Source organism: Argiope bruennichi, chromosome 10, assembly GCF_947563725.1.
Source record: "Argiope bruennichi chromosome 10, qqArgBrue1.1, whole genome shotgun sequence".
Lineage (NCBI taxonomy): Eukaryota > Metazoa > Arthropoda > Arachnida > Araneae > Araneidae > Argiope > Argiope bruennichi.
Genome location: NC_079160.1, coordinates 67,441,020 through 67,455,689, shown reverse-complemented (window position 1 = coordinate 67,455,689; position 14,670 = coordinate 67,441,020). Strand labels below are relative to the sequence as shown.

General features: G+C 28.4%; 1 long non-coding RNA gene across 1 annotated transcript; it reads right to left on the bottom strand.

The window, feature by feature from the left end:
- Positions 1-1,603: 1,603 nt before the first annotated feature.
- Positions 1,604-5,674, bottom strand: LOC129989388 (uncharacterized). Its single transcript, XR_008785763.1, has 3 exons — positions 5,619-5,674; positions 5,393-5,530; positions 1,604-1,918 (listed from the first exon to the last, which is right to left on the bottom strand). It is a non-coding gene; the product is annotated as an uncharacterized LOC129989388 (long non-coding RNA).
- Positions 5,675-14,670: the final 8,996 nt, after the last annotated feature.

Here is a 14,670-nt window from a genome sequence, read left to right as displayed (position 1 = left end):
CTATGTAGAGATGCGTTATTAAAAAGGATAGAAGGACAAAGGATATGTTTGGTGAGGATATTGATGGTGAATGATGGCTAACAGAATAACCCATTTCAAAATTCAGCAGATTTAACTTAAAACACTTTAATATTTGTATTCGAATATGGTTTCAAAATCGAAGTAAAATATTTAAATATAGGATATGCATGTGAATTTAAAATAGAATAGTTAGAATAAAAGAAATTATTGTTCTAACTTAGTAAGTATAGATGAAACACAGTAAATCAAACAATGATTTGTCTTACTAAAATTCATTATTCTATCATCTAATTTCCTTTGTTCTCTAACCTTCTTATTAACAATTATACCTTGATTGCCATTCTGCGAGAATTAAATTTGGTAAAATGGAGATAATTATATAAAGAGATGTAGTAACTTTATAAAGTCGTTAGCTGTCTAAATCAAAGAATATATATATATATATATATATATATATATATATATATATATATATATATATATCTTTGGTGATACATAATATGTATATCAAAGAAAATATATCTTTGATTGATGTATCAATCAAAGATAATATAGATATCAACATAAAATATAGAAAGAAGAATTAAATTAATAAAATGGATTGATGTTACGAATTCTTTTTGCGTGTCTTCTTATGTGCTCAAGAATTTTATTTTTAGATTCTTTCCGTAAATGCTCATAAAATCCAAGAAGAAAAAAAAACTTTTTCTATTTGAAAAAATTGTTTATTTTCTTTAGTAATATTCTTATTCTAGCAATAAAAACCAAGAGGAATCTTTTAGAGTTTTTTAAAAAGGGTTTCTTAAATTTTATCTAAATATTGTTTTTTCTTTATATCCGCTTTATTCATGTTCGTTAACATTATTCGCTATAGACTAATCTAAATTATATCGATGTTTTTAATCATATAATTTATTTAGTTTGTTCTATTTCAATTATTTCTCAGACCACTTTTAATTTCTTATAAATTAGTTCAGAAATATGTGCAATAGAAAAACAGCAAAATTCGCAGCATTTAAAATTATCATTCGAATAGTAACCTTCCATGTTTTTAATCATTCTGAATTATCGTTTGGTAAATGTTTTCGAATAGCACTCGCTATTCTTTTTTGCATTTTAACAGCCAAAATCCTAGTTTTACCCATTTTTTCGCTTCCAAAAGTTAGTCAGAATTCGTGTTATGGAATGTAATGTTATTTATATTTTGAAATTGCATCTGTAATTACATTCATCGTACGATAAAGATGTACATAAGTTGATGTACTAAAGGCCATTTTTAATTCCAAAATTGTTGAAATTTAAAGCAAATCAGAAATTAATATCTTTTTTTTTATTTTAATAACATGATTTTAGTTATCTTAATTCTTTTTTTTTTGGTACATTTATTTAAAAATCAATGAGAATCGTTCTGAATAGTGTTACTATTGGCCTAACATTGCAAAAAAAAAAAACATTACATTGTGTAACACTAGATTCTGAGCGACTTACGTCAAAACCATGACGTAAAAGTGAAAAAAAAAGAAAGAGGTTTTCTTCTTTAAATTCATCATTTCAAAGAAAAAAATTACAGTAAAATACAAAAGCGCAGGTGATTAATTTCACAGTAGAAGACAAAAGAAGTATTTTGAAAGAACTATTCAGAAGTTAAGTAATCCATCTGTTAACCGTTCTTTGTCCTTTTGCAAAGACGGTCGGTAACTTTCCAGGAATATCTACCGTTGGTGATTAGGGAAAAGGGTTTGAACTCGAGTAAAATGTCTCCAACCAGCATCACAGGTAAGTCAAGAGGATGTAATATTTTTAGGTTAGCGAATTCTCTGCTTGAAGCTTTTGGAAGCGTCTGAAGCTCTGTGTGTCTTTTAGTCTTCCTGGAGGTGAAGCTGAGTACGCTTTTGTTCTAAATAACAAAAAGAGTATGCATAAACAACAGCAGTAAAATAAAGAATCCAGCAATTTTAATACCACAATAAAAATTATAAATTACAGCCACAACAACACTAATTTGATATAAATAAAGATTACAAATTATAGCTACAATAACGCTACTTTCATGGACACAAAAATTACAAATTACAGCTACAACAATAAAAATTTCAAATTACAGCTACAACAATAAAAATTTCAAATTACAGCTACAACAACGTTATTCTGATAGAAATAATTTCTTTTAAAAGTTATATAATTCGCTAATATTCATTTACTCTGAATTAACTTACTTGTGCTTGATGAAAGTTAAAGTAGTTCAGAAATCGTTTGGTACAAGTTGGTTAAATTTATCTTTTTTGCTTCTACAAATCAAAAGAAATTTAGAATATGTTTAGAATGTTTGAAATTCCCTTACTTGCATCTGCTGTTTCTTATAATGTATGTGTTTTTATCATTTTTTTCAATAATTTTTTTTCAATTCACGGCTGTGTGGGTTTTTTTTTTTTTTTCGCAATGTTTAAAATTTACAAACAGCAATATTCAAGAATGCTTTTATTCATTTTGAAACAATAATCAATAAGAGTAAAACTGTGAAGTATTAGTGTTTATTTTACGATTTTGTATTATTATTTTCTTGTAGATTTTAGAATTTATTCATGGCAGAAATGTGGTTTATTAGCATCTCTTGCAGGATTATTAAAATTAAAATAATGTTGGTATTCATTCAATGAAGCCAATAAGACCGTAGATTCAGTGATTCCATTAGAAAGACTATTCATGATCATTTATTAATCATAATTTTAATTTTTTATTATAGTCATCTTTATTAATATCACTAATAGATAAACATTAAAAGACAATGTAAAAACTCTTTGCGAAGGAAGTAGGAATTAATTTTTATATATTATAAATATTAAATTCATAATATGCATATTTCCTTAATTAAAAAATGGTTTAACAAGAAATTTCTTTCTTTAGAAAAATGTTTACCTTTCGTTCTAATTTATTAAAAATACTTTTCCTGAATATATAAATTATTTTATATTTGTATATTTTATACTTTTATACATAATTTGTTGTGATTAAAATTTTCAACTTATTCACAGAAAGATTATTTTCAAACCTAACAAAAAGAATTCATACTTTTTATGTATATTTTAATCTATCTAAATCAGCATTAAATTTTTATTAACTAAAGATTTAGAACTTGGTTAAAAATCTGTAGGAATATTTGTTCATATATTGAATTCAACGTAACAGATTTAACTATTGACTTTTTCAGTTTTTGTTCTACATTTTAAATAACTAGAATGAAAATATTAAAAATTCATCTCTAAAAAAAAAAAGAAATCAAATTTGAAAGACGAAACAGCTTCTAAAAATGCAAGAATTAATATTTATGTTACCGATATAGAAAGCTTATTTTGAAAGAGGATTTGAAGTAAAAAGTATTGAAACAATTTTTTCATTTGTTAACCAATAACCATGCAATTGATAACATGTATTAATTTATACTAATTTTATGCTTGTGTATTTGTAGTATATGCCTCTGCTTTAAAGCAGGAATAATTTTTAAATCTGAATGACATGAATTTACTTAAATATTAAGATAAAAATTAAAAATGCCACAGGAGATTAATTTTTCCCTTTGATTTTAAAGAAAATTTTAATATGACTTATTTTATAAAAAAGACGCCATGGAAAATATTTTAATTATCAAGAGATACAAAATAAAATAGTTCATGAATCAAAAATATATTTTATCAGGCTTTTTTCTTTCAAATATTTTAAAAAGAGTGTGTCTTTCTCAAAATTTACTGGTAATGAATATTGCATATATATATATATATATATATATATATATATATATATATATATGTTATATTTGCATTGAAAAAAACGTTGATAATACAAAGAAGTCTACAGAGAGTATTACATACACTGTAAAATAGCCCTAAATATAACTACCTTGTATTTAAAATTAATTTGTATATTAGATAGGAATTTAATTTTAAATATTTAATAATAGGTTTTCTGTATCATTAAAATATGTATCTAAAATAAAATTTGCATTATTTCGAGAATATTTTTCTATGTCCCTGAAGAGCAGAGACGAAATATTGCATTAATCACTTACCATTCGGTCGTTGTCAACTGGATCAACTTGAATTTTCTTTGTCTATAATTGTTCCAAAAATATCCACAGGTTTCGATATTTGTTAAAAATAAACAACGATTTCAGCTGTTATAAAAAGAGCGCACTTTGGTTTTTCGATTGATGCTGAGATGTAACGAATTTAGATTATATGTTTTTGTTATATAATTAATATGCTCTGAACTGCTTTTGCAACAAGTAGATATTTTTGGTCAGGGTTTTTAAACGTATTTTGAAATTTATTGTAAGCTATACGGATGCATACTTTAATATTATGATATATTTTATGTATTATTCCGTAAAAATAATGTAGAATTTTCTGTAAATAATTTAATTAAAGAATTCCATAAAAATATCTTGCACATTTTTCAGTTTTGATTTCGAGTTTTAAACTGCTTTAACATTATAATAGCAAAATCAGGAAACAGAGAAAAATTAGAATAGCCGGTAGGAGGAAAAAAGGAGAAAAAAATCCGAATTAGTTAATCTATTGAAAATGGAAATGGATTGTCATAATTTTTTTGCTACATTATATAGTATATATATATATATATATATATATATATATATAAAAAGTATTATTAAATTATCGAGTTTGTGAAAAAAATGAAATTAAAGCGATTTAGCTCATTTCATTCGTCGAATTGTGTTGAAACCGGGCTAAAACAAAACCAACACGCTTAATACATTAGAAACAAATGTGAAGGAAAAATTCGTGCATTGTGAAAAATGTGCCTATAATTCATGCTGTATGAGAATCATTGTTGTCTATATATTCCACAAATTCTGAATCATGCTCTATGGAAATCATGTTATCAGAACTTTGTATCTGTTCCATAAATTTATTATTTAAAAAATTATTTGAAAAAATTTGAATTCTTATTATTTTTTACCTTATTTTCTAAAATTCGAAATACTAAAAATAAATCTTTACTAGTGTTCTTAGTTTTAAAAAAAATATCGTTTTCTCTTGAATTCATTTTCAGACCCCACTTTTCGATTGAGTACACGGAATTTTTCTTGTGGATTTTATTTATCATTTTAAATTAGTTTGCCATGTTGGACAACATTTGTTCTGAAAGAATTAATAGTGCCATAGAAGTGTTTCATACGAAATTTTCTGAAAAATATCTTCTATGCTTATAAAAATTGTTTTTTAAAATGATTCAAAGAAAAATTTTACAGCTTCTGTTTGCTCTGCGAAATGATAAGGCTCACCACGCATCCAAAAATTTATTCCTTTCACAATGATTTATTTATTTTGGCGATAACGCTTTTTTAAAAACTTACTGATCTTCTTTTCCTTGTTCTCTGTGTATCATAAATTCACTGCTTTCTTTTTTTCTATCAGTTCTGAATCATAATCGACACGTGCTGGAACGGTCACATGTAGGACAAACATTTTCGATGATTGATTGACATTCATTGCTGGAAAAAAAAATCAACCAACTAAGGAAAACTAGGAAACAAAAACAAAAATCAACTTGCACGCGACAAACGATATATTTTTACTCACTCACAGCTTAAGGAAGTTGTAAGCCGATGAAACAAAAGAGATAGAAAACGGAAGTGAAGAAACGGTTAAGTGAAAGATTTTCACTTCAAAAAAGTATGACCTCGTTCTATATCGTTCAGTTTTTACTCAAACATGAGTAATGGTTTCCAATGCCAAAAAGTCAGGCATGTGCAGCTCAAAAGACAGGTTGGCTAGCTCCAGAAGAACATTGAACTTGGCTTTAAAAAGTTTCCCCTTCATTTATTTGATAGTTTTTTTTTTTTTTTTTGTTCTGACTTCCCTTATCTTAGTGAGTAAAGCTCTTAGAATAGGAGAACCCTACACAATCTACGATTGCTATGTTCCTATTTACGATATGTCTTCTCATTTACTAGCTTGAAATGATTCCAAACGATTTCAGGAACTGATTCAATTCTGGCTTGTGATGCTAAAAGAAAACGAGATAAATCTGAAGAAAGAAGCAAACGATTTTAAGACTTTTGACCTGAAAAGTTTTTTTTTATGGCAACATAAGTTCAAAATAAATCATTCTGGCTTAAATGGAATCAAATCGTTCTCGTGCAATAGCTGTAAACTTCGCATCATCATTTAAATTTGAAATGCATTGTGCATACTGAAAATATTGCTGATAGTGTTAAGAACAATTCTTTTAACTTAATATTTTCGTTCATGATATTTGGTTAATTCTTACATTAATGCTTAAATTAAATTTTATTGTGAACGTAATGGCAACATTAATGGAACGTAATGGCTTAATTTATGTTGAACGTATGGCAACATACATTCAAAATAAAGCATTCTAGCTGAAATGGAATCAAATCGTGATCATATAAAGAATTGCGCATATTGCAAATATTACAGATCAATAATTTTTATTGCATAATATTTGGCTAATTCTAACATTAAAATTTTAATTAAATATTTCAGATTTTTTCATATTAGTTTTTTAAAATTTATTTAAGATAATTTCCTTTATACATTAGCACTATTTGTAATTAATAAAAAATAACTTTATTTTACGATCATTACTTCATTAAAATTCTTACTACATAAAGATAAAAAGAATTTTATTGCTGATCTCTGAAAGAAAGAAGTATGTTTAAATTTTAATATCAAATCTTCACAAACGGTTTAGAAAATTTTTGTGTTATTTTCTATCATATTAGTGGCATATCAGTAGCCATCGAATGTATAATACTTTGTCACTTTCATATTCATATCTGATTTTAAAAGCAATAATTAAAAGAACAATTTGTTTGTTTCAGAACACTTCCAATATCTCCTTCTGTGCAATGACATGATTGAATAATACATCTTTTCCTTTTTAAAACAGGAATTAAAAAAATTAATCTGAAATCATATATTTCGTGAAATTTCATAGCAATATTTAACTATTACTTCACAGAAAAATAATAGTGATAACCAGCTTTGGCGATAGGCTTATTCTATCAGACTATTAATTTCTTGAACTATTAAATATTAATGTAGAATGCATATTTTTTTAAAATTCCAAACTCTTAAAAACCGAACCTGATAAAACCGAAAAACATGAGTTTAATTCAATAAATCAAAAGAAATTATAACGCATGCAGATGAAGAAGTTTGTATACTACGAAATGTGAAAATCGCATTTTAGAATTAATGTCCAAATAAGGCGGGTTTTTTTAAATTTTATTTTTAACATTGGCAAAAACACTCGATTGATTGTTTTGATGGATGAGTTTGAATTTCATAACTATTAAGCATTAGGGGATGACAGGCCTTGTTGCTAAAAATCCCAATTTATCCATTTTAAATTTCACGTACGAAACATTAAAAATTGTTACAAATTGGGTGTTACATTTAAAAAAATTATTAAATATAAACAAATAGTACAAAAATGAAATTGATATAATTAAAATATAATATATAAAATATAATATATTATATAAAATATAAATAATATAATATATTATATAAAATATAAATAATATAATATATTATATAAAATATAAATAATATAATAAAATATAATATATTAAAATATAATATATTGATATAATTTTTTGAGTTTTAAGATGATACGAAAACTATTTTTAAGTGGTAAAAATTTTGGAAGGATAAAACTTTTTTAAAAAAAAGGTGGGAAATGTTGGATTATGAGTTTCCATGAGTAAATCATAGCGATTACCCACATATAAATGATTAAGCCAATTTTTGCGCTTCTTTAAACTTTGGCGCCTATTTTTGCTCCATATACAAAGTGTAGTAATCATGAAAAAATTCCAACTCGAGATTTTGACGAATTACCATGTTTCAGATCTTCCTGAGTTCGAAAAGCACATTTTTGAACGATGTACGTCTGACTGCGACAAAGATAATTCAAAAACACTTTGAACTAGACAGATGAAATTTGGTATTCGGTCTTCAGATCAAATTTGTAGACTTCTATCAAATTTTGACAGAAATCAGTTCAGAGGAAGTCTGTCTGCCTGGATATTTGAATATCAGTTAACACGATAACTACAAAATGAAGAGAGCTAGATGGATGAAATTCGCAAATTTAGCATCTATATTGTAGACACATGTCAGATTTTATTTCAAATCCAACAAAGGGTTGAGCATCTGAAGCTTCAGAAGCATATAATCGTGATGATTCAAAAGCACAATGGCTTAAACATATCAAATTAGATAATGCTGCTTTGTGCACTACAAATGCAGGTTTGTGCCAAATCTTCGTTTCAATCGATTGAGAAAAACGTGTCTAAAACACAAATTTGATTTTCAAATGCTATTAACAGCATGCCAAGAATTGAAAATCTCGCCAAGGATCACACGATAAATTCATTAAAAATGCTAAATTCACGCCAAAGTGAATATTTTGTAACAATTGTACGCCAATATCGTGTAAGGCGTTCTCTGGCGCTACAAGTTTATTAGAGAGTATGCAAGAAAGTTTTGGGGACACCATTTCAACTGGTTTTATTTCTTTTACTTCTTTTTTCCTCTGATTGAAATAGTTTTTGGTGAGTCTTATCCAGGGTATCTTTAATAATATTTTTCAGCTTCACTATTCAGTGAAACATTGAATTCAGTACAGCTATAGCAACGTTTAATGAAGTAGTATTTAATGCTCGTGTAGTGATTTGAATGTATTTTACTGTAGCTATTCGACAATCCATCTATACTTATAATAACGCTCAATGTGTGCGTGCGTGCGTGTGTGTGTTGGCACTCTATAGGTCAGACCTACAACTACCAAATTTGGCACATGTGTTCTTTAGAGGTCGGAAATGTACTCCTCGGAGCGATTTTTTAATTCTTAATTAAAATTTTAATTAATTAAAAATTAAGCGAAATTTTGTCGTTTTTCCGCTATAACTTCCTAAAATATTACAACACAAAACTGATTTTTACATCAAGTTAAAGTTTTTAAAAAATTATCTTTTTAATGATACCTATATTATAACATATAAATTAAATTTCCATTTTTTTATGAATTTTTAAAAAAAAATATTTAAACATATTCTTGAACAGTTCATTTCGCACAAAATAAAAATAAAATTTAACCTGCATGAGCATGTTACGCGTGCATGGAAAAAATTAGCTGTTATCAATGTATTGCCATCATATTGACAAAAGCTTAAATTAAAAAAATAAATAAACTACTATTGCAAATTAAATCCGGAAAGTGTCATTTTCAGCACGTGTCTTTATGAAATGAAATAGATATGAAATATGATGAATTCTAGAAAAAAATTAATGTTTAACTTAGCTATCCTCTTCAACAGAACTTTAGAAACTTGAAACTGTAACTGTTTTTGTGCTCACTCTTGTGTTTATAGATAAAATTTCTTGCTTTCTACATTTAGAATAACAGGGGATAACAGCCTTTGTTGCTATTAATCCCTACCTCTTGCTTCTTTCAAGTTCAACGTAGCTATATATACTTGCCAGAAAATGTCTTTGTACAAATGCACTGTAAAATTCTACAGAGAAAAAAAGTACAGTATAGTGACAATATTAATTTAATTTTTATTTAAAGTATTTTTGGAACAATTTATTAAGTATCAATCACAATTTTAGAAATATAACATGCATTTTTTTTAAAAAAGTATAATAGTAATAACTTAAAATTACACAATAGTTATCAGAAAAAGTTTGCGTACAGATGAAAAATGTCTTCAAAAAATAGCTCTCATGGGCTTTCAAGGATAAAGTGAAGAATAGTATGCCCCCGAGTTTGTCGCCAATATGGCAACCCATCGGAACGCTCTTCTAGCAACCCTAATGTTGTTTTGTTTACTACTTTTTGCAATGGTTGAGTTGTACATGAACTACAACTATTTTAAGAAAAGTGTTAAATTAAAAATATTTAAAAAGTATTGATTAAAGATTTTAATTTTGTTCTTTATTATAATAAAAAAATTTATTAAATAGAGAAAGTTAAGCTTATAATTAAAAGTTAATTTCTTCTTTGTTTTTTTTTAATGTGAATACGAACAGAAAATATTTATTCTTTTGCAATTTTTAATTGTCAGTATGCGCTTTAAAAAATCGTCTGCATTCTCACTTTAAAGGACAGCTGCAATGGAATTCTTCGCAGTTCTCGCAATTCTTTTGGTGCTCTAACGGTTGGTTCCCTTCATAATTTGTTATGTCGGCAGTATTTCGAACCTGTAGAATGGACGAAGGGTGAGTTAAATATGATATATATATTTGTTTACGAGTTGATGAAGTTAGGAAAGGATGCTTGTTTGAAATTTTGTATTGAGAATGATTTGATATCGAACCGACAGAATGGATGAAGGGTGAGTTGAATATATTTTTTTACGATTTCATGAAGTTGGAAAAGGGTGTTTGTTTGAAATTTTTGTATGGAGAATTTTCCGATTGCTTCTTTCTCCGTTCTTTCTTTTCTTTTGGTTATGTACTGTTTCTGTTATCCACGCAGTCCTTATGTTCAATGTGCTAGCGAAGCTGTTAGGTTCCCGCTCCTGCTGCTAGCCGTAGAATGTTTTTTTTAGGTTAAAAAATTCTGCCCGGTGCCTTCTACAGATGCCGTCTGAAAAAAAAAAAATACTTATCAATAAAAAGTCCTAATTATATGGCGGGAAATCGTAACCGTAACTGTTCCGCGTAAGTATTTGTTTATTTTGTCCGCCATCTTTATTGGCGACTTGGCATTGTTGGCGCAGCAAGCGCACACTAAAATTCACTTTTACCGCTGTCAATTATAGTTTAATATCTGGTTGGATAGCCTTTATGTCTAAGAATCAATCGAATTATGAATATTAAGAATTATGTCAATCGTTTGGGTATAGACTGGACTAGTCTAGTATGTAATCAGGACGATTTCTGCGCCATGTACGTAGCTTTTTATATTTATATAAATTATTCAATTTGGAATTTTAATAAAGAGGGCATAATCTTACATTTATAGCTAAAGTTAAGATTTCAGTTTAATTTTTCAAAAATTTGTAGTTGCTGGAATAAAACGCCATCTTCCAGAGAAACGAATTCGATTTTAAGAAAGCATTTCCGTCGCCATAATTCCGTTTCTGCCACTGAGTAAATTACACCGAGAAATAAAAGAGAATAAATTGAAACCATGTCATTATCCCGACTAATGACCTCTGAGTTTTTGTTATGAATAGATGATTCACAAGCCATGCCATTATACAGTAATATCTGTGGGTTCATTCAGACAAAGGACTATAACACACAATTCCGAAACAAGGTTCGTGATTATAATGGTTACTGTGGGAAAAAGGCAGGAATCAAGTGTTATTGAGGTAAAATAATATGGTTCCTACCCCTATCGGGACATTCTTGGAAAATAATTTCTATCTTATTAAGCTACAAAGTAATCTAGTAGTTTCTGCTTTTCCTCCATTTATTTTTGCTTCTTTGCAACGATTTTACATGTATGAAATCCACCAAGTAAGATTAGACTAGATATGAAAAATACAGCGTTTCGAGGTTCTTCTGCTTCACATTGCTATTTATATTGTCAGGAATTATACTAATAAAATATATCTTTGATTATCTAATCAGACTGGGACCTAATTCTTTAGGATAATTGAAAATTCGAATAACTAGGCACTACATTTTAAATCATGTCTCCTTTATTTTCGACGAGATTTTCAAAAATCGTTTATTTGAAATTATTAACATAAGTACGCAAATAAAGCTGTATTTGTTAACATTTTAACGAGCTCTGCTATTAGTTTTCGAATTTCTTATATAAGAACAGAGATTCGTTGTTTCCTTTGCATTTTCTAAATGATAGTTTCAGAATGTTCTCATAAGAATAATATCTGCATTTCACATACATTTAAAACTTGTGGTGGAATGGAGATCATTATGATACGTGCAGAGGAAGCAACAGGACGTATGTTTTCGGGACATTTCTTTAATAATCACATTCACACTAAACAAACACAAACATAAAGACAAGACATGACATTTACGCGCGCAGCTTAACCTAACAGCATATCATCTCATTCTTATTACCATCGCAATGCACTATGGGATGCGTACATAATCAGGCATCGCCATCTATTATCCAAAAGAGTAATGCAACTGCTACAAATTCCATTTTTCTATGAAAATGCATGGAATTTATTAACATCGTTACTGAATTATCAAAGAATGGAACCATTATTTGCTTACTAGCTGCCTTTGGCGATTCACTTGCCAGCTAGGGATAGTTGTTTTTCTGAAGTTTTAAATTATTAACATGGAATGTATTTATTTGAAATTTCACCTTGTTCTTTTATAAGACTGAAGAACATAAATTTAATATTACAACATTAATAAGTCTAACAACAAATAATTGCGCGTGCAGTAAAAAAAAATGCATATATTACGAAATAAAATTAAGTGAAAATTTACTTGGGAGTTAAAATTACAAAAAAAAAAAAAAAAAAAAAAAAAAAAAAAAAAAAAAATTACTTTCTCGTATACGTAGTATACAGAGAGCATAGCAAACGTCAAAAAATTTGAACTCGAAATTTTGACGAATCTCGGCGTTTTTAACCTCCTTCAGTACGAAGAACACATTTTTAGAAAACGTCCGTCTACCTGTCTGTGACAAAGATAACATAAAAATGCTTTGAGCTAGACAGTTGAAATTTGGTGTACTGGCTTTTCACCAAATTAGCAGATTTTTATCAAATTTTGAATAAATTCTGTTCAGAGAAAATCCGTCGATCCGGTTGTTCGAGTATAAGTTAACACGATAAATACAAAACGAAGAGAACTAAATAGATAAAATTCGGTGCATGGATTTAACATTTATAACGTAGAAACATGTCAAAGTTTTAGCAAAATCCAACCATGGGTTGACTGTCCGTTAACCTGTGCTTTCAGAAACATGCAAACGCAAATTCAAAAACTTAGCAACTTAAATATATGAAATTTGATACAAGATTTTGTGACCACAGGTGCAGTTTTGTGTTTCAATCGGTGGTGTAAAACGTGTCTAAAATATAAATTCGACTTTTAGATACTATTAACAACATGTTAGGAATTAATCGCCAAAAATGCTCGCCAAGGAAAACACGATAGATTCAGTAATAATACTAACTTCAAACCGAAAGTTAATATTTCGTAACTACTGTACGCCAGTGCCATGTAAGACGTTGTCTGGCATGAAAAGTTCATTAGAGAGTAAGCGAGAAAGATTTGAAGAGACCACTCCAGCTGGTTTAATCTTAATTTCAACATTGGAAAAACCCGGACAGCTGAGTGGTTTGATATATCAATGTAATTAGTTTGAGTATCACATAACAATAAAAACGTTGCAACACAGCACTGTGTTCTCTCTGTTAGGTTTGTGAATGTCCCCCCTGTAAAAAGGGGTTATACAAACGAATGTGACGCTTGAAGTAGCAAAGTCGTACTCTTGGCCCTAGTTGGCGCTACTGAAAAAACAAGAGACGCTCACTTGGCTTAAATCGCTGACAGATAACTGTCAGCGGGCTTGTAAAGTGCCATTAGTCACAACACAAAGAGAAAGTGTTTGCTATATAATTCGAATAGCAAATTGCTGAACCACTATATATAAGGCAGTCCTATATTGCAAGTCGGTTATTTGAATAAAACAGAACTACGTAATACTGGAATGAAAGTTGGAGCGTGTTTGGCGATAAGCGTGCCAAATTTTGGCGATTATCTACATTAATTTCTTTTTTTGAAAAGTTAATTAATTCACTTCTGAATTTAAACGGTTGATCAATCAAAATTAAGTTAAATATCGTTGAAATATTTTGCTGGATTTGCTACCGAATTCATTCTTCAGTTGTTTTTTTTTTTTCTCATCTCAAAATAATTTATCTCTAAATAGAGCAGTTTAGATTCATTTTGTATTTAAATACTACTCGTGTAGACAAATACAAGAACTATTATTTTTATCGTTTAAAATTATTTATTTAAATGCTTTATTTAAATACTGTCACCACTTAAATAGGCTTAGTTCTACCATATAAGTTTATTATATTAGGTACATTAAATGTTTAATAGGTGATTTATCATTTATTTCCTTAAAAAAAAAAGCGTATAAATAGCGCAGTGAACAGTAAACATTAAGTGCGTCGTCGCTTTAAATCAAAAATTGATGGATGATGATTGATTGATAGATCAGCTTTTTGATGGATTCCTCTTATTTACTGACATCTAAAATGTCAGCCCGAAAGCTATCAAAAAAGAATCTAGAAAACACATGATCGCTCGTTAAGGACGGAATTGTTTTCCAGACCACCAGCTGGACACCTGCATAATCTGCATTGCTAATATAAATGTCATCTGTTAAAGAAGCAGTAGTTTATTTTTAGCTATACTCTGTAATGGTCAGAATCGTTAAGTGTTTATATCGCGAAGTTTGACTTTATGATAATTACAATTTGAAATTAAACCTGTTTGATGCGTATTTCTCAAAAGTTTCATTATCAGTAAGCCTTGGGATCTTTCCTAATCCCGATTTTTATTGACAGCACCACACAAATGTAATCAACATTTATCGCAATCTCGACTCTCCCTAAAAATACTACATGTTTTGTTATTAGGTTCG